This window comes from Pinus tabuliformis, chromosome Q (genome assembly GCF_031772625.1).
Source record: "Pinus tabuliformis cultivar Carrire ecotype Pingquan chromosome Q, CPIR1, whole genome shotgun sequence".
Lineage (NCBI taxonomy): Eukaryota > Viridiplantae > Streptophyta > Pinopsida > Pinales > Pinaceae > Pinus > Pinus tabuliformis.
Genome location: NC_142296.1, coordinates 970,036,548 through 970,058,262, shown reverse-complemented (window position 1 = coordinate 970,058,262; position 21,715 = coordinate 970,036,548).

Genomic DNA, 21,715 nt, shown 5'->3' with positions numbered 1-21,715 from the left:
TTTTGATATTGATAGTGTGGAAAAATGGCAAGGAGTTTATCTCATAAAACTATGTTCATATTTTAAAAATATGAGACATTCTATAACATTTGTTCACCATTTAATGATATTGTCAAAAACTACTTTACATGAGTGATGGTCTTGAGTTTTTAAAATAAAGGAAAATCTGTAATGCACACATCCCTTATATGCTCAAATATGGTGATAACCAAAATAAAAGGTATGGATTGAATCCTCTCCCAAAGGTAAAAATAAGCTCAAACTTTTATTTGGCCTCTTCAATTTTCTATGCTCAATAATTAATTTCACTAGAAAGAAAATAAGTATCAATTTCTTAAGCCATTATTCAAGAGATTTTTCATGCTTTTGTCTTTTCAAAAGCTTGATTGAATGATCTTTTTTTTATTGAACAAGGAAGACCATGGAGGCTTTCCATGGAAGCGATGGAAGCATGCTATAAAACCTATGGAAGCCTACTTTGAAGACAAGATGTGACACCTTGAATGGATGTTGGCATAGGCTATGAGAGGGTGTTGTATTTGGAAATAATCCTATATCTCTTTCTTATTCAAATCTGAAGATAAATGTTTGACATCTTTCCATATTTTGTTCTAGAAATAATGCAAGTTCACACATTAAGTGTTTGTTAAAAATATTTGAACTCGCAATCGAAATGTGAAGCTTATAATTGAATTTAAATGTTTATTTTGACTTAACCATGAATAATTGAATAATCCATAGTAGTGGTGGTTCATTTGTTGATGCACTATGGGAATCTCCATATGGGAGATAAGTTATGAACCTTACATCTTAAAAATGATAAGACGTCAATGAATACAATCCACTTCGAGGGTGGAACCTCCTTTTACAGTAAATACAACACAAGACAAGATATGATTATACTAAGGTTAGGCCTCCTTAGTGTGTGTTTATATAAGCCTTAAACAAGCCCATGTTAACTCTAAAACCCCTTATTAAGCCCTAGATATTGAGTTATTATATTTCTATTGTTATATTGTTATGTGGGATAGAACCTTTTGTAACACCCTCCTCCCATATTTACCCAAGCTAACTGATCCATTGGGGTAAACATGTGATGAGAGGCTACTATGATTTGATTCAACTCCCCATGTCTAGTTAAGGAAGTGGAACTGACAAATCTAAACCAAACTAACCTTCCACACATGCTACAGAACCTTTAGGAGACACCAACCCTTGAGGCAACTTGGCATTTTACTAATCTAGACCTTCAGTCGCTCCCATGATAATCCATGCATGCAACTGAGGCCTTCCACTCTCTCCCACAACAAGGCATGTCAACAATTGGGGACTTGTTCATCTAGTTCTAAGCCAGCAACATCGAATTCTGGGCCACTTTTTCAAGGTTAGGTCTTAGGCCACTACCCAAAACTTCTTGAAACCTTCAGAAATGATAAATAACATCGAAACAAGGTTACTAATGCAAACAGGGGTCTCATACTTTTCTGATATTCATAAAGAAGCATTGATGCCTAATCACAATAGCTACATTAACATCTATTAGGTCATATATTCATTGTTCATTCATTTGCAAATCAAAACATGATGCGAGCCATACATCAAGAATGTCATAAAATATACTCATAACCAACATATAACCAACAAAAATAACAATGATATAAAAACCATGAAAATCACATATGAGCCAGTACATTTACATATGAAATACCAAGGAGAAGGAACTCTTATTAATGAATGCATAAGCCAACTAGGTTTGCGACTTCCACGAACCACCCGACCATAGATTGGTTGAACCAAATATTTATTTTAGCCAATCACCCTCATTCCAAGCATCAATGTGGGATTCACAACAAAACCATTCCAGGTTTCCTCAGGCTTTACCACAATCCCCACAAGATCACTAGGCCCAACAAGCATGGATGCCTCCGGATCTCCCCACCTACACCTATTACACAGTATTTTGTTACACCTCCTGTTTACTTTCTATTCCATATCCCAAAGTGCCAAAATGTGGAAAACTGTGAAGAATATCCATCATGATCAATAGATAAAAACATCCCTGAAAAACCAAATGAAAACTGCCCTGAGTCAATTCTGAGGAAGGTTAGCTAAAACCCTATTTTTTAGGGCTCATGCACTTTGCTCCATTACCTACCCATGTTGATGGTAGGTTGCATTGTTTTACCCTAGCACTGCCAGTGTGGGTTTTGATATTAAAACCGCGTTGAACTTCTTCTAGTAGTTTTTCCCAAAATGGGAGAGAAGCTTCGTGTGCTAGAAACTTCGAGAACAACAAGATGGATATTGGTTGTTGTAGATATGGTCAAACTCTACCATTTGGAGCTCTTTATATTATCATTATGGACCTTCCCCTTGAGAGGTGGACCTTCCCCCCTCTTTTGTGGATCCCTAACTACCTTTCCCTTACTATAAATTAACTCCCTTCCGTCCCCAAATGGTTGGTCATTGATTGCTTGCATTCCTATACTGAGGTTATGCCCAAATGTTGCCCATTCTAACTTGGAGAAGGAGTGCTTGAAGAGTCTTTGCTTGGACTTGGACATCCACCAAAAGGAGGTCTCCAACATCAAGGCATAGGTTGTATGCTTCCCTTTTTTGCTTATCAATATATACATCTTGTGTTCACTTTCCATAATTGTGTAAATGTTTATGTTTATGCTTTTAGCTTAATACTCCTTGATCTATTAAGTAGTTTATGTTTGATGTATGTCATATATGCTCTTGTACCTTGTATTTTTTTTTTTTTATCTTTCTTGCAGGTATTTGAACATAAAGAACAAGTAAGAAGCAAGCTTGGAACTAAAGGAACCAAAGTCATCTCCAAAGGATTGAGAGATTAGCATCAGAGTGAGGTAGGTCATTCTCTCTCTGCATTTGTTGAACATAAGCTAGGAAAACGTATGTTAGTTTGTTTATTTTGTTGCTAGACCCACTCATTGGCCTAAAAAGACCGCCTTTGTCCATAGACGGGATTTTACTTTACAACAAAATGGTGACTCCACTAGGGAAGCTATAGCCTCTTCAATCTCCTTTTTGATCTGATCTCTTTATCAGTTTGACTGACCATTGAGTTCCTAGTTAGTTTGAGTATGTATAGGTTTGCACATCACTAATTACTACCTTATAGTGTTGATTCTAGAGTGTTTGTTGAAATCTTTTTTGTTTTTTGCCTTATTCCTCGCCTAGTGCATTTTTTACTTGGACAGTCGTGCTACCAATGTGCTTTCCTTTAAAATAGTCATGTTGATCCCCTGTTCAATTCCAGTTTGGCCATTATAGCCCCGTTGATCCCCTATTCAGCGCTAGTTTGGCCATTACAACCATGCTGATCTCAGAGATTAGTGAGAATTAGGGTTTCTCTACCAAAATCCAGTGTGTCTCAGCCCCTCAAGTCCTTTTTCTTGTCCATTATGATTGGATTTATTGATGTTTTGCTTAATTATCTTGTTTAATTAGCAAATTCTTGTCTTTTGAGATTTCAATTGTTTGGAGTGAAATTGGATTGATTCTAGGGTTCTTAGGTCATTTGGTTGTCACTTTCCACTTGTAAGTGTCACTGAGTTTGCAGTTTGTTGATTGATTAGATCTGGTCATATGTTAAAATCATTCAAAACATCAATTTGCATTAGTTTTGGCTTCTCTTTTGCAAAGTTTCTTTTCGATTGCGTTAGGTCATATTTCACTTGAAAAATATTCTTTGTTATTGATCGAACATAGATTATGTTGTTTGGTTTACAAGCTAAAAAGGGTGCGTTATCTATTCATTCAAAAGAGAAAAGTGAAAGACATTTTCATTTAAGTGTTTTAGGATTAAAGTTGGTGTTTCTTTGATTGGTGCATCGTTTGCATTAGGAGCATGTGAATCAAAATCTCATTTTTGCTTTAATTGAATCTTTGATTGCATTAGAGCATCCGAAAATCAAAGAGAACATCATTTATATAAAGTGAATCTTAGTGAAGTAAACATCATTTTGCTTTTGATAGATTGCATATAAGATAGTGAATATTGTTTTTTCTTTTGCATATTGCATTTGGAAAGAAAAGTTAGTGGAGGCATGTTCTTTGATGTATTCTCTTGTTTGATGCATTAATTGATTGAATTCTCTTCCCTTGTTAGTTTAACTTTCATTGAAGTGAAAAGTTTCCTTTTCTCATATAGTTGCATTTTAGGATTCATGTGACATCGTTTGAGACCAAAAATTGAAACATAATTCAAGAACAACATTAAAATTTAGTGAATTAACCTAAGGAGTATTTGGAACTTAATGCAAACATTTGGAGGTCTAGGCTAGAGACGTGTTCTAGTAGCTATAAACCTAGCAGTTGTCGTTATCTGCCAGCATTGTATCCCGGAGGTGAAATATTGTTCCATGTATGGAAGTATATAGGATCATTCTCCAGTAATCTTGGGTATATCAGAGGTGCTCCACATATGGAAAGTATATGGGAACGCTCTCATCAAACGATTATGCATTAGACAGCGCTAACACAGACTTGTGCTCCCTGTGTATATATTGGGAGACCCCACTAGGTTGTTATCCTTTAGCCATAAGTAACCGAGTCATCTGCCTTGTAGACATGATACACCGAACACAACATTTGGGGAGATCAGTCATCGTACGTTAAGTCCTTGGTTTCGGCTAAGGTGTATATAGCGGTTCACGGATACTTGGTAAACCCTCTTGCCTAGTACACCCTTTTTTATTTATTTCATGTTTTTAATTTCTAAAATTTAACTTCCCACGATAACATGACTTACCTATGCAGTTATCCTTGGCCTCACATTGCTTGATTAATAGTAAATTTTAATTGTAAGCTCAAATCAACCACCTCCTTTTGTTTTTTAGAGAAGGTCATTGTGGCTGAACCACCAGGTTCACCTTACATATCCCCTTCATCATCTGACACTGAAGGGTCATCACAAGGAGTCCATCCTGAGATTTCACAGTCACTTGAAGCCCAAGGTTTTGAACTTGGAATTATCCTGAGTATTCAACCCCTTGCTTCTCATCCTCCACCTCGAGAGTCATCATCTTCAGAATCTGATCCAAAAACTCTTGAGGTTCTACAGAGGTATTTATTATTCCCTCTAAATCTGCTTTTTGATCCATTGATCATATCTCCTCAATGGCCATATAGTCCATTTGATAATCTCAGCATACCTTTGGAGCCTTCTCCTCGGTCATCATGGATTCCCCCTCACCAACTATTTCCACCCATGGCATCAGAAGGTGATATTCCAACCTCTCCTCGAGATCCTCCTCCAAAAGTCTCATCCACTCACACTCCTGGTGTTGGCGATGAATCTGAATATAAATTTCCACCTAAAGGTTTTTCATATGTGGGAAGTATGTCACCTCCACCACAGTGAACCTTTGTTTCCACCAGGTTACACCTCTTTGGATCAATTGGTTTCTGGTACTCCAAGCACATCTTCACTTTATCATAATCCCATTTGGTTGTCAGGCACCATTCCTACTTCTGGTCCATTTGTTTCAAGTGTGGCCTCTCAAATTCCTATACAACTGCAGTTTCTTCAGTTCATGTACAACCGATAGTTACGGTTGGGATGGTTAATGTCCCTATAGGTTCCTCAGGTCCTCCATTAAGTGGATAATATGTGCCACCAACTATCCCACCACATGGGGGGAAACAACCACCTCCTCCATATGTACCTCCTGTTTTGGGTGGAACTTATGTGAGTGGATCTCAAACTCGCTACCAAAATTAATCAAAATGTTGGCAGTGTACCTTATCCTAATGGATCATCTATTCCATTTGAATCACGCAAAATCTCGTATCAATAGCCTCTTTTGGCCTAGATACCCTACCAATAACCGTACCCTCTGTATGGCTCACAACAACCTCAAAATCCACTTTTTAATCAACAGGCAGGACCCCAAATGTAGTCTGGTCCAAATCCCTCATTTGGGACATCTAGTCAATTTCAAATTGGAACCTATCAGTACCAACATGGAACCCAACAAATTCCACAAGGAACTTTCCAACAACAACAACCTTATGTACAACAAGGACCTTATGTGCAACAAGTGTTACACAACATTTTGTTATTTTCCCTGTACTCCCCGTCCATGATCCTGGAGGACCTCTACAGTGAACCCGACATGCTTTCCATTATGAATAAACTCCCAGTATGTCCCTCTTCATGAGTAGAATAATTCCCCTTTACATCATTTCCCAAGAATCTTCCTTTTATCCCAGTTTACAAGACCTCCACTACTGACCAGTTTCTGCCTCATGCCGATTTGTAGAGATTAAAACTAGCCCTAGCGTCATACAGAGCGACTGAGCCCTTTTTCAGTCGCATCGATCCTCTTTTGGCGGGTTTTTTAAATATGATGTCGAAGCTTCCAACTCTAGAAGCTTCATAATAGAATTTTGGTAGATGGTTGGGCTAGATGGAGCCGAGGAAGTCAGTTTGGGATCCTTTCCCCTATCATGATGGAATAAACTCAAAAGATAAGACCTTCTCTCATGATGAGAGGAACCATCTCCCATCCATCCAAGCAATATAAACCTTTATTTTCCCAAGCTAAACTAGTTTTGGAGTGAGTTTGAATGATCAGCAAGACATCTATAACTTATAGCTTTCTAGTGTATGTTTGAGGGAGAATAGTGTGTTTTGGTTTGGTTTGAGACTAGAGGGAATAGGCCTTAAAACTTCCATAGTTGGGGCTATCCATGAAATGCTAGCGGAAGTGTGGGAACCTAGATACGTTGGAGGAGACCAGTAACGTCAAGGCATTGGTTGTAATCTCTTTCTGATTTATATGAATACAATTATTGATTGAGTTCCTATATGAAGTGTCATTTTACATCTTTATGGCTTAACATTCCTTGACCTATTAAGTAGGTTGAATACAATATTATATGCTATCACGTTTGTTGTTGTCGTTGTTTTCTTGTTTCAGGTATTCGAAGGAAGGAAATGGAAGATAGCTGGAGTGAGGAAGGAGGATCATCACCAAGCAGAATAGCATTCTAAGAGGTAGGCCCTCTTAATTGATTCTAGCTTAAGGAGATTTTCCATAGATTGTTTGTTTGTGTCTAGACCTGCTCTCTCGGGCTAGAGGAATTGTTTTTGTCCACACTGAGAATTTACCTGCACCACAAATTGGTGACTCCACTGGGGAGCCAATCCTTCTATTTGATTGATTTTCATTTCATGGTTTTCTGTAAACTTTTCTAGTATCACCATTTCCCTTTAGTTTTCTCTGCTTTTCCTAGTTTACTCCTCTGAGTCTGAAATTTACAGTAGCAGGTCTGGTTTTTCCCTTTGAATTTTTTTTTTTCTTGAATCACTCGATCAACACTCTTTTTGTCCAAACAGTCACGTCAATCAAGCCTATCAGTGCTTGTTGTTAGTTAGGCAGTCACTCTGGTCATGCCGATGAGTGTTGGTTTTCAATTAGGTAGTTGCTCCGGTCGTGCCGATGAGCATTGGTTGTCAGTTAGGCAGTCACTCCAGTCGTGTCGATCAGCACTAGTGGTCAATTAGGTAGTCACACTGATTCCTGCAGGGGAAGATTAGGGTTTCTCCTCGATCATAACCAGTGTGTCTTGCCCTCTTAATTTCTGCCTCTTAGCTCGTTTTTCCTATGTTCTCCCTGACTGGAAATCTTCATTAGCTTGGTTTGTGTGCTTGTTTGGTTTGCCTTCTTTTACTTTATTTTTTGAGTCTTTGGATGGTTTGTGGCCCTAGGGCATCTAGGTCATCATCCATTTAGTTGTTTGTGTGCTTAGCAAGTCAAGTTGTTGGTTAGCTGCTCCATGCATTTTCGTTTTTTAGTCCTTTTATTGCTTTGATTTCAATTAAACAAGTTTGAAAAGTTTTGTTTGTTCTTCTCTTGATTAAGCATCTCTTTTCGGGCATAGATTAAATTGCTCATCTTGTTCTCTACTGAATCTTTGCATCGTTGGTTTGGAAGTAATTCTCTTTTCGTGCCTTCCATTTGATTGATGTTGATTGCTTTGAAAAAATTTCATTGAAGTGTTTGTGAAAGATTCATGTTATCATTCCATTGAAAAATATATAATTCTAGTTTCCTGAATCAATATGTTACATTAGCTAGCATCATTGAAGACTACAGTTGCATCATCATTTGTATTAAAAAATAAATGAATTCTCTTTGTTGTTAAAAGGACTAGTTGAAGTGCATTTGATAGGAAGATTCAGTGCATTTTGGAGATTTATTAGTGATAGATTTTATTCTTTGATTGTTGCATTGATTGTGTGTTCTCTATCTCTCAATTAGTGCTAACTTTCATCAAAGACAAAAATTTCCTTTCTCATATAGTTGCATGTAGGAGTTTTTTCAATTGACAACGGTAGGGCCTTGTAATTGAAACCTAATTCAAAATCAACCGTTAAAATCTATTGAATTAACCTAACAAAGCATTGAAACTTAACGCTTATATTTAGAGGTCTAGGCTAGAGACGTGTTCCGGCATCTTTAAACCAAGAAGATGTCATTTGTTTCGGCACTAGACAAAACTAGTACGGACTTGTGCTCCCCGTACCATCATGTATATAAAGGGAGACCCCACTAGGTTGCAATCCTTTATCTGCAGGAAGCTGAGTCTACCACCTTGTAAACGTGATACACTGAACACAACATTCGGGGAGATTTCCTACCTATACTTCTCAGTTCGCCGTGAGGTATTTTGTACTTCACAGTTACCTGGTAATCCTTTTGCCTAGATCATCCAAAGGAATCATTTTGGTCTTTTTGACTCTTTAAATTTAAAATATCATCGAGCACTTGTCCTTTTGAGCTCGTTCAAACCGAAAGAGACTAGAGTCACCTTTTTCCCTTTTCTCGACTCTTAAAACATGAAAAGGAAAAGTTTTGTTTCAGTGTGTTAAAATTAACTACCTGTTGGAAATAATACTGAGAGGGGGGGGTGAATCAGTATTATCAGATCAATGAAACTTTTTCAATGCTCAGGAACATATACGCTACTTCAGTTAAGTGAACCAGCGTGTACACGCAACTGTGTCTAAAGAAACCAGCGTATAACCATAAATCTTATAATTCAGTTAGTTTATCTTCAGTTAAATGCATTAGGACATTATTCACCATATTAAGAGTAAACAGATGCAGTATAACAGAACAGGTCATCACACAAAAGCCACACACATGAACACCATGATATAAGGTGGAAACCCAATGTGGGTGAAAACCACCTGCTGCAAGTCGTCTCTATCTTTCTTTAATAAGAACTTCAGTTTACAATCTTTTGTACTGGTGCAGCCTTATACCAGTACGCAGGCTACAACCTGCCAAAGGCTTCAACCTTCTCTCGTTCTCCAAACTTCCTTGGAAGGGAGCTCCAACCCCCTTTGCTCTTGTACTAGCTAAGATACTAGTACGTAGGTGCAGGCCTACAATCTTCTTTCCTTCAGGTACCACTTTTCACACATTTTCAGACTGGATATTCCTGAAGCACAACATTACAATCTGAAGACCACAATTCATTCAACTTTCATAGCAGATTACAAAACAACCAATACTTGCATCAACAATCTTTGAACCACTGAAACCCTGTCAAACCCAGTCACCAGAACACAGAGTAGACTACAGAACTCTGCAATAATAGTCAGACCCAGCTGCAACCCAAAAATCAAGCTCCAAAGGATATACGCTACTTCAATGAAGGCAACCTGCGTATACACGCGGTTTTACCGAAGACAACCTGCGTACAGATCTAAAAATAACTTTTCATAACTTGCAGTTGTACCAGATATCAGTTATACCCAGAATATAATATTGCATCAGTATGCAGATCTAGAAATACGCATAATCAACCATATAAAGATAGTTCATTTCAAACCATTTGATCCCGATCTCTCCTTAGATCTTGTTCTCCATCAACCGATGAGATCTCTCCTTAGCTTAGATCAAGCAATACATCATCAACCAATAACCTGCATACTGGATCTAATACTTCATCAGATATTCAAGACTTTTTCAGATGCACTTGCCTAATGATTTCCTTCTCCTTATATAGCCTTAGGCCTTGTTCAATACCAAGAGCCAAAACCATAGAAATCCAATACCATCATCCTCAAAACTAGGGATCAACACACCCGTCGAGACACCAAGGTCCAAAACCATAGGCACAACTTCCAAGGAATAACCGCCATGGACCAAAGATAAGTTTTCCACATACACGCGCTTTTACTGAAGCCAACCAGCGTGTACACGTGACTTGGTATATAGCGAACCTGCGTATACGCGACTTGGTATATAGTGAACCTGCTTGTATACGCGACATGGTATATAGTGAACCAGCGTGTATATATTTTTCTTCATACTTGTAGACTGATCATCAATTCCTTGCTGCTATCCTTCTGCACTATGATTTGTTATCAGTGTGATTTGCCATCAAGGACAACACTTGTCTCATAATGCCAACAATCTCCCCCTTTGGACTTGATGGCAACAACACCAAATCAAATCACTCTCCCCCTTTGTCATCAAGGGCAAAGGGTTGTGCGCCCCCTGAGTACATGCTGATATCTTTGCTTGGCTGTGCTGAAACATGCCCTGACTGTAGGTAAGATCTGCAAAAGATGTTCTTCAAAAGAACCAAGTCTTATACACCATAAGGGACCTTCCTATCACCAAAAGACTCAATCCATACTCCCAACCAAGAGGGGATACATCAGAAACAACCAATCATATTACATCATTCATCCCAGGCATAGTGGGGAAACCAACATAGGCCGTTACATGACCTTGACACCATAAAAGAGATATCACAAAAAAAATATATGACATAGAGACAGCAGATCTAGACCAAGACTTATGAAGGTCATAAGCAGCATCTGATAAACATCTTTTTAGATCAGCAACCAAGATTTCCTTCTGAGCTCCTTCTCCTGAAACCAACAACAGTTGTGTACTAGAACCAAAAGCATCTAAATGCCAACAATGCTTTATGAGACTTTAAGCTGCTCCCCCTGAACCTGTGCCTGCTGCACCCCCTGAAACTGTGCCTGAAGAATTCTGGCATACCTATCTCAGACCTTCTCCAACCGGAGTCTGCCCTTGCTGTTCAGAACTCCATATACGCGACTTCTCCTGCATAAAACAGCGTATGCATGCGGATATGCTTTCTGCAACACGCGTACAACATACACGCGACTTTCCCAGCATAAATCGGCGTATATACGCGGATATCCCTTACGTAACTTGCGTATACCAACTTTTCTGTAGAACAGACAAGCTTCAACAGCAGGATGAAGCATCAACTACTCCCAGCTTTCGTCTGAGATATTCAAAAGTTTCCCTGGGCAGAGGTTTTGTGAGAATATCAGCAACTTGTTCCTTAGAAGGAACATACTCCAGCTTGACCTTCTGCTCAAGCACTTGTTCCCGAAGAAAGTGGTATTTGATTGGTATGTGCTTGGTCTTTGAGTGCATGACTGGATTCTTTGAAATGCTGATTGCACTTGTATTATCACATAAGATAGAGACTGGTGGAGTGCAAGTGATTTGAAAATCCTGCAAGGTCTGCATCATCCAAAGAAGTTGTGTGCAACAAGATGCCGCAGCCACATATTCTGCTTCAGCTGTAGATAGGGCAATCGAACTCTGTTTCTTGCTGAACCAAGATACTAATCTGGAACCCATGAAGAAAGCACCACCACTTGTGCTTTTCCTATCATCCACACTTCCGGCCCAATCTGCATCTGTATAAGCATGAAGAGTGAGATCTGTATCTCTAGGATACCATAAGCCATAGTTTTGGGTCCCTTGAAGATACTTGAAGATTCTTTTGACTGCCTGAAGATGAGTTTCCTTTGGGTTAGCTTGAAATCTTCCAACAATTCCTACTGCATGCATAATATCTGGTCGGGTACCTGTCAAATAAAGCAAACTCCCAATCATGGATCTATAAGTGGGTTGGTGAACTGCTGCTGATTCGTCATTTGCACTGAGGCTGCATCCTGTAACCATGGGGGTACAAACTGGTTTTGAATCTTCCATGCCATACTTCTTCAAGATCTGCTTGAGGTACTTGGTTTGAGACAAGAAAATACCTCCTTCATTTTGTTGGATTTGCAATCCAAGAAAGTATGTCAATTCTCCAAGTAATGACATTTCAAATTCTTTCTGCATAACCAAGGCAAAGTTCTGACTCATAGCCTCTTCATTGCTACCAAAGATAATATCATCTACATACACAACAAGTATTAGCAATTTGTTATTTTCAACTTTCATATAGAGATTGCTATCTGCTGATCCTTTTGAAAAACCTTGTTTGTGAAGATATTTGTCCAAACGATAGTACCAAGCCCTTGGAGCTTGTTTGAGACCATAGAGAGCCTTTTTCAATCTGCATACAAGGTTTGGATCATTCCCAAGAATGAAACCATCTGGCTCCTCAATATATACTTCTTCTTCTAAGTCTCCATTCAGAAAGGCTGATTTCACGTCCATTTGGAATACCTTGAAGTTTTGAAAGCTTGAGAGAGCAAGGAACATTCGGATGGCCTCAAGTCTTGCAACAGGAGCAAAGGTCTCTTCAAAATCTATTCCTTCTTGCTGCGCATACCCTTTACAAACAAGTCTGGCCTTGTTTCTAATTACTTCTCCATTTTCATTCAATTTATTTTTGAAGACCCATTTAGTCCCTATGACATTTTTATCTTTTGGTCTAGGAACCAATTCCCAAGTATTGTTCTTTTCGATCTGCTCAAGTTCTTCATCCATTTCTTTGACCCAACATTCATCTTTGCATGCCTATTTCACATTTTATGGTTCAGTGGAAGAGAGTAATGCCAAGTAGCTTGAAGCTTCTGCAATTCTTCTTCTTGTTTGTATTCCTGCTTCTTTTTGCCCCACAATCTGAGATTCTGGATGATTCTTTTGAACATATCTGGATGGAGTCTTCTCTTCTATTCTTGTATGCTCCTCTGGTTCTTCTTGAGGTTCTTCTTCTTCTTGAGGTTCTTCTTCTTCATCATTTTGCCTTTGAGGGTAGCCTTCATCTTCTCCAATGTCTTCATGATGAACTTGCCTAGGAATATATCCCTTCTCATCAACCACTACATCAATGCTGTCAACAATTCTGCCAAGTCTTTTGTTGTAGCACTTGTATGCTTTGCTATGTGGAGAATAACCAAGAAGAATGCCTTCATCTGCTCTTGGTTCAAGTTTTCCAAGTTTCTCATCAGTATTCTTAATATAACATTTGCTCCCAAAGATTTTGAAATGCTTCACCGAAGGAGTCTCACCACTCCAGAGCTCATGAGGTGTTTGAGTGTTGTTTACTCGGACATTTGTTTTGTTAAGAATAATAACCGCAGCATGTGCAGCCTCACCCCAGAAAGTTGCGGGAGTACCTGATTCATCAAGCATAGCATGAGTCATTTGTTGGATTGTTCTGTTCATTCTTTCCACAACACCATTTTGCTGAGGAGTTCTAGCTGTAGAGAATTCTCTTCTTATCCCATGTTCTTCACAGAAATCGAAAAATTCGTTTGAGGTAAACTCCCCACCTCTGTCAGATCTGAGGCACTTAATTTTGTGTCCTGATTCATTTTCAACCAAAGCTTTGAAGGATTTGAATTTTTCGAATGCTTCATCTTTGTGCTTCATAAGCCCTAACCAGACAAACCTGGAGAAATCGTCAATGAATAATATCAAATATTCTTCTCCTCGAGGTGTCCTTTTCCTAAATGGACCACATACATCTGTATGGACTAGCTCAAGAGGTATGCTGGCTGATCCTTCCTTCTCTGGAAAGTTAGTTCTGGTTTGCTTTCCAAACTGACAAGATTTGCATATAGTGTTGTCTGGAATTTTGATATCTGGAAGACTACGAACTGCCTGATATTTGCATGCTTTCCTTATTTGTGAAAAGCTTAGATGCCCCAACCTCCGATGCCATATCCAGTGTTCATCATCCTTGCTCAAATAGCATTGTTGTGGTCCTTCTTCAAATATGTATAGATTATTTGGAGTCCTTCTTCCTTTGATCACTGTTTTACCTGTATCAAGGTCACGAACACAACATCCATTTGATCTAAATATTACCTCCGTTCCTTGATCGCACATCTGACTGACACTCAGAAGATTGTGCTTCAATCCATCAACATACAAAACATTTCCAGCTTTGACCTTCTCTTTCAATGGAGCAACACCTTTTCCTTTTATGGCTACAGAGATATCGTTTCCAAAAGAAACTTTCTTCCCCTTTTCTAATGCGGTATATGACTCAAGCTTTTCTTTGTCCCCTATCATATGCTTCGAACATCCACTGTCAATGTACCATAGACTTTCTTGACCTTCTGCATAAAAGGCTATCCCACATCTTTCTGGTTGCGGTTCCTTTATTCTCCATGTTCTGATATTTGAGGTTTGTTCCTTCTGAGTTGTCTTCCGGAACCTGCTCCTGCATTCAGAGTCTTCATGACCAAAGTTATTACAAATAGAGCATTCAACTTCATTTTCAAGAACCGAAAAGTTGTTATAAGTCCTTTTCATGGTTCCAGTCATTCTCCCTTGCTTTTGAGCTTCTCTAGTCATGATTGTCTTGTAGGCAACACATTGAGCTGCTTTGTGACCGAAGTTATGGCAAGAAAAGCATTGGCCATTAAAGAAACTTCTGCGATAATCAGATCTATCATCCAACCGATTGTAGCTTCTATTCATTCTTGGAGCAAATTGGGAAGATTTTACCTTAGGCTGATTGTAGCTTTTGTTTGTCCTTAAGGCAGTTTGTCCCCGAATTTCTTGATGGTCTTTATTTGTTCTTGAGGTAAACTGTCCCTGATTCACCTGATGACTTTTATTTGGCCTTTGCTCGCTTCTCCTTGCTGCATCAAGATAGCTTTTAGAGGTAGATGCTTGAGATGTTTCTCCATTATATCCAAGACCTGTCTTGATCAGAGGAGATCGCTGCACATTGATAATCTCATCCAAGGTTTCAGATCCTTTAACAAATTTAAGATTAATCGCTTTTGTTTTCTCAATCTCCTTTCTAAGACAAACAATTTCACATTCCAATTTGTCAAGATGTTTTTCCTTTTCAGCTAGTTGACATTGTAGAGAATCAATAATAGCACTCTTCTCTTCTAAGCAAACTTTGAGATCTTTCATTTCTTCACAAAAACCTTCTACATCTATAGCATCCATATAGTCATCATCTTCAAAAGCCATTAAAAGTTTATATCTATTACCTTGTTCATCTTCATCACTATTTGAAAGACCATCACTATCTTCATGAGTGTAATAGCTTTTCTTCTTTTCATTTTGTTTCTTGTTCCATTTAACAGGTTCCTTTCCCTTGTCATTCTTATCTTTGTGAGGACATCTGGCAGCATAATGACCTACTCTTCCACAAGCAAAGCATTTAAAAGGTAACTTACCTCTGAACCTTCCAGAACCCCTTTGAAGATTTCTGACAAAATTTGATTCCTCTTCTTCATCTTCTGGCATGTGACTTGCTTCATAATAATCTTCTTTGCCTGAAGCCTTGAAGGCAGCTTCTCTTCTGTCTAATGGACCTCCCTTTCTCATTTCATAAGCGGTTAGAATTCCGTGAAGCTGAGACATAGTGAGAATTTGCAGATTTTCTTTTTCTTCTATGGCAGACACTTTAGATTCAAACTTGGGGGACAAAGATCTTAGAACCTTTTCAACCACAATAGCCTCTTTTATTTCTTCACCCAAGTTTTTCATGCAATTAACAATCTCATCTACCCTAAGGAAATAGTTAGCCACACTTTCATCATTATACATTCTGAGAGTCTCATACTTAATCCTGAGAGTTTGAAGTTTAGCACGCTTTACCTGTTCGTCTCCTTCATAGCTCGTGACAATTTTGTCCCATATTTCTTTTGCAGATTTATAGTGCATTACCTTCATGAATTCTGATTGAGATATGCATCCCAATAGAGTATTGACTGCTTTCGCATTTGTTTCATATTTCTTTTTCTCGGCTGCATCTGTAGGAGTAGTTGAAGGAAAAGTGTAGCTTGTCTCTACGATGTCCCAAACTTCTGTACCAAGAGATTGAAGATAGGCAGTAACTCTTACCTTCCAATAATTGAAGTTTGTCCCATCAAAAACCGGTGGCCTGATTGATGCTTCTCTCTCGTAGTTGCTCATGATGAATGATCTACCTTCAAGCGATCAAGCTTCTCTGAAGGACCTGCTCTGATACCAATTGTTGGAAATAATACTGAGAGGGGGGGGTGAATCAGTATTATCAGATCAATGAAACTTTTTCAATGCTCAGGAACATATACGCTACTTCAGTTAAGTGAACCAGCGTGTACACGCAGCTGTGTCTAAAGAAACCAGCGTATAACCATAAATCTTATAATTCAGTTAGTTTATCTTCAGTTAAATGCATTAGGACATTATTCACCATATTAAGAGTAAACAGATGCAGTATAACAGAACAGATCATCACACAAAAGCCACACACATGAACACCATGATATAAGGTGGAAACCCAATGTGGGTGAAAACCACCTGCTGCAAGTCGTCTCTATCTTTCTTTAATAAGAACTTCAGTTTACAATCTTTTGTACTGGTGCAGCCTTATACCAGTACGTAGGCTACAACCTGCCGAAGGCTTCAACCTTCTCTCGTTCTCCAAACTTCCTTGGAAGGGAGCTCCAACCCCCTTTGCTCTTGTACTAGCTAAGATACTAGTACGTAGATGCAGGCCTACAATCTTCTTTCCTTCAGGTACCACTTTTCATACATTTTCAGACTGGATATTCCTGAAGCACAACATTACAATCTGAAGACCACAATTCATTCAACTTTCATAGCAGATTACAAAACAACCAATACTTGCATCAACAATCTTTGAACCACTGAAACCCTGTCAAACCCAGTCACCAGAACACAGAGCAGACTACAGAACTCTGCAATAACAGTCAGACCCAGCTGCAACCCAAAAATCAAGCTCCAAAGGATATACGCTACTTCAATGAAGGCAACTCGCGTATACACGCGGTTTTACCGAAGACAACCTGCGTACAGATCTAAAAATAACTTTTCATAACTTGCAGCTGTACCAGATATCAGTTATACCCAGAATATAATATTGCGTCAGTATGCAGATCTAGAAATATGCATAATCAACCATATAAAGATAGTTCATTTCAAACCATTTGATCCCGATCTCTCCTTAGATCTTGTTCTCCATCAACCGATGAGATCTCTCCTTAGCTCAGATCAAGCAATACATCATCAACCAATAACCTGCATACTGGATCTAATACTTCATCAGATATTCAAGACTTTTTCAGATGCACTTGCCTAATGATTTCCTTCTCCTTATATAGCCTTAGGCCTTGTTCAATACCAAGAGCCAAAACCATAGAAATCCAATACCATCATCCTCAAAACTAGGGATCAACACGTCCGTCGAGACACCAAGGTCCAAAACCATAGGCACAACTTCCAAGGAATAACCGCCATGGACCAAAGATAAGTTTTCCACATACACGCGCTTTTACTGAAGCCAACCAGCGTGTACACGCAACTTAGTATATAGCGAACCTGCGTATACGCGACTTGGTATATAGTGAACCTGCTTGTATACGCGACATGGTATATAGTGAACCAACGTGTATATATTTTTCTTCATACTTGTAGACTGATCATCAATTCCTTGCTGCTATCCTTCTGCACTATGATTTGTTATCAGTGTGATTTGCCATCAAGGACAACACTTGTCTCATAATGCCAACACTACCCACGAAATATTCTTGGTTAAATTTATCTTCCTTAGTGATTCTTTAACGTTGTTTCCAATGGCAACATTTTGAGAGTCTACCAGTCAAGGATTCCCCTCGGATGGGAATCCTGGTCCTTTTCCTTCTTTTGGGAATGATGGTGCTCCTTATATGGCAACGTTGTCCCTCCCTGGGTTAACCATTGGTTTACCTATCTGGTTATTTGCGACCTCGGTGGTCCTGAGTGTTCCAACTCTTGTCCAGCCATCTCCTTCATCTGAACCTGATCACATTGATTCTAAGGTTGACCTCTCACCTTCTTCCCCCGTTTCTTCATCTTCCCCTTCTACTTCACCTGGTGAAAATTTGAAATACAGTAACCAGGAGGCTAAGAAGAAGAAGAAGATGATGATGAAGAAGAAGAAATCCAATAAGAGATAGGCCAACCATGTGGTTGTTACTCCAAATGAACCTCCTGTAGACAAACCTTCTGATCCTCCATGGAAGGTCAGATTCCCTTACAAGCTGTGTAAGGGTGATCATCTCCTTCAAGATTGTCCTAGCATTCCTAGAGTCTTAGAGGTATGGTCTCAAGACCCGAATCGACCATCCCCATCAACATCTGGAGATCATGTCGATGCTACACCTTTAGCTAATGATGGTAGGAAGAAGGGAAAGATTAGATTCCCCTATAGGTTATATGAAGGGAAGCATATTCTTCACCTTTGTCCTCTTATGGATAAAGCTTCCAAAAGTTTGGCAAACCTTACAGCTCCTCAACCCTAACTTCCTGTTGGTTATCAGAGGCTTTCTTCTAACCCTCTCCTAGTTGGTAAAGAGATTGACTTGGATTCATCTCTTTCCCATCCTGCTCTTCCTGAGCATGAATCTCTTGTGTCTATTCCTGACCAACCATTGGTCGAAAAGAGTGTCAACTTAGCTCCACCTTCAGTTGTTCACTTTGTTCCCGAAGAGAGTAGTGATCATATTGCTCATGTTCTTCTCATCTCCTCAGATTCTCATGAATCGAAGAGTGACCCTCCCATCCCAGTTGTTCAAGAGAGTCCTTCTCCTTCTTCTACAGGGCATGGGGGCAATCATATGATACCCCCACCAAGTAGTTCTATCGTTTCTTTTGATTGGAGTCAATTGACTGCTTTCTGCCTCCCATCTTATGTGCCTTTCTAGATCACAGTACAAGCCTATAATATGGTAGTACATGGCACTATATTAGATGAAGGTGCGTCTATTAGCATCATGTCTTCTACTACTTGGCAAGCTTTGGGTTCCCCACAGCTTGTGCCTGTCACTCAGAATTTTTTGGATTTCAACAGAGGAACCAGTCAACCCTTGGGGGTCCTTCCGAAGTTCCCTATTACTTTGGGAGGAAAGACCGTCTATATAGACGTGATGGTAGTCCAAGGTCCCTTAGATTTCAATCTTCTCCTTGGACGTGACTATGTTTATGTCATGGGAGCTCTTGTTTCTTCACTTTTCCGTGTGGTTTGTTTTCCGCACAAAGGGAGAATTGTGACCATTGATCAACTATAGTTCATTGGTCATCAAGTGCCTCCTTTGCAACCATTGTCCCCTATTGGCTCTTGTTTTCAAGCAGTACCTTCCCCGCCACAAGTCAACTATTTGGCTACCCGTTCCATCTTCGCATCTGTTGATGATCACACATATGGTATTGTACATTATGTACTAGGGGCATTGGAACCCGATCTGTCTTTGGTACCAAATGACATGTATTCCTCCCAAAGCATGGTTCTTCCATCTAGTGAAGACCTCTCTTGAGAGCCATGTTCTCTTATGGGTCATGAACAAACGTCGTGAGGATAGTTCCTGGTCTTGTTTCAACCTCTTTAAAAAATGAAACAAGGAGTTGTGAGGATAGTTCCTGGTCTTGTCTCAACCTCATTAGAAAATGAAACAAGGAGTCATGAGGATGGTTCCTTGTGTTGTGACAACATCTTGAAAAGATGAATCAAGGAGTGTGAACACAGTTCCTTGTCTTATGTCAAGCTCGTTAAAAAATGAAACAAGGGTCTCGAGGATAGTTCTTTTACTGTTTCAACCTCAATAAAAAATGAAGCACTCACTTTTTCAAATCGAGTCTTTGATTAAGATCATAAAATCTCGGTTGAGTCTTTCCTGGATCTTGAAAGTGAACCTTCATTCCATTCACCTAGTTGAATGAAATGAAGCTTGGGGGGCATGTACCTCGAATTGAGTCATTATGCCAGGGGCATGCAAACTTATCTCAAGCATAATTTTTCGTTTCAATCTTGTGCAAACATGAAACTAAATCCAAAAAAAGTTCTCCATGGTTCAAGCTTGTGTAAAAATGAACCCATGCCTGATTTACATCTCGTGATTGTCATTTTAATTAGCTGATTTCTGTTAGATGAGCCTTGGTTGTTTTATTCCATCGCCACCATATCTTTGGCCGATCATATGCTTTCACTTGGTTGTTTTTTCCTTTCCTGGAGAAACGCAACAATGAGTGGTTTTATTAGCCGGCCTCTTGACCGTTACATATTTTGAGCAGTTCCTGCATTGTCGGAACCAGTTGCTACCCTTTATACCACTCGTTCCTCGAGGATGAATCACCTTTAATCTCTTTCCTAACTCGTAAAAGATGAAAATATTGTCTAATATTTTTTCCCTTTTTGACTCGTTAAAGAGAATAAAAATGGGGGGTCCTCTTTCAAGCTCTTTTCTGACTCTTAAAACACGAAAATATTTCCGAGCTCTTGTCGTTTTGAACTCGTTAAAGGCTGTGAAACGTCGTTTAACTAGTATACATTTACCCCTTTTTCAGGCTGGGATAAACTATTTACGAAAAAGGTACTCCTTGACTGAAATGGTCAAGCGGTTCTCTCAAGTATCATTTTCTACCTTTTTGGGCTCGAGAGACACAAATGTACAAAAAGGGACCAATTGGAGTTATCTTTTTCGTGTCTTTTTCAAACTCTCTAAACATGAAAAAGATACCGAGTATACCCTTTGTCGAACTTGTTAAAACATTAAACGACATTGGATTCGTCACCATGACGAACATGAGCTTCTCCTTCCTAGGGCTCATTAATCTTACTAGGTTGGATTCATTCGAAGGATGGACTTATATTACAAGCATATGTTATCCTCGTCAAGCTTGTGTAAAAATAATTGGGGTACTCGCCAAAAATGGTGAGGGAAAATTGGAAGTATTTCATCAGTTGTATTCACTTGAGGTAGCATGTCACTCTTGAACATTGACACTCATATATTGTTCATGTCGGGTTTTGGGACATCCTCACTCTGTCACTTGCCTCCCTGGGTTTTGGGTTATCCATTTTAAACCTCTCATATGATCTCTGCCATGTCACCATGACCTTTGATCCTATGATGTCAAATGTTGCCAAACTCCAGAGTCATGTCATCCATATGTTCAAGAGAAGTCTTCCTACCTATACATTGTCTGATCATCTTGGATTACTCTCATTCATTGTGTTCCCGTTTCGTGTCGATGATGAAGGATTCATTATGACCTTCCTTTGGTAGATTACTTCCTGTCGACTTTAGCTCATTATCCAGGAAGTTGATCTAGAAACTCTCTTCCAGTACCTTATAGCTTGCATGCCTCAACGGCAAGTTCTTCACACTCAACGACAGGTTCTCATCATTGGCCTTTGATCGAATTATTTCACGGGTGTTTGACTTCAGTTCCTTATTCACATTCTGTGAACTATGTTGTTGGTACCTTGAGAGCCACTGTCACTTTTGGTGGTTTCTATCGCGCTTGCTAATGGTTCACATCATTGACCAGTAATCAAGTGACCTTCTAACATGTTTGACTTCAACACATTTATTCATGTGTTAGAATTTGTACTTTGATCGAGTCGTGTTGGAGTGCAAGACCCTGGGCTTAGGTTACAGAAGTCTAGGTTGCGAAGAGTAATGAGTCATTCATAATTATAT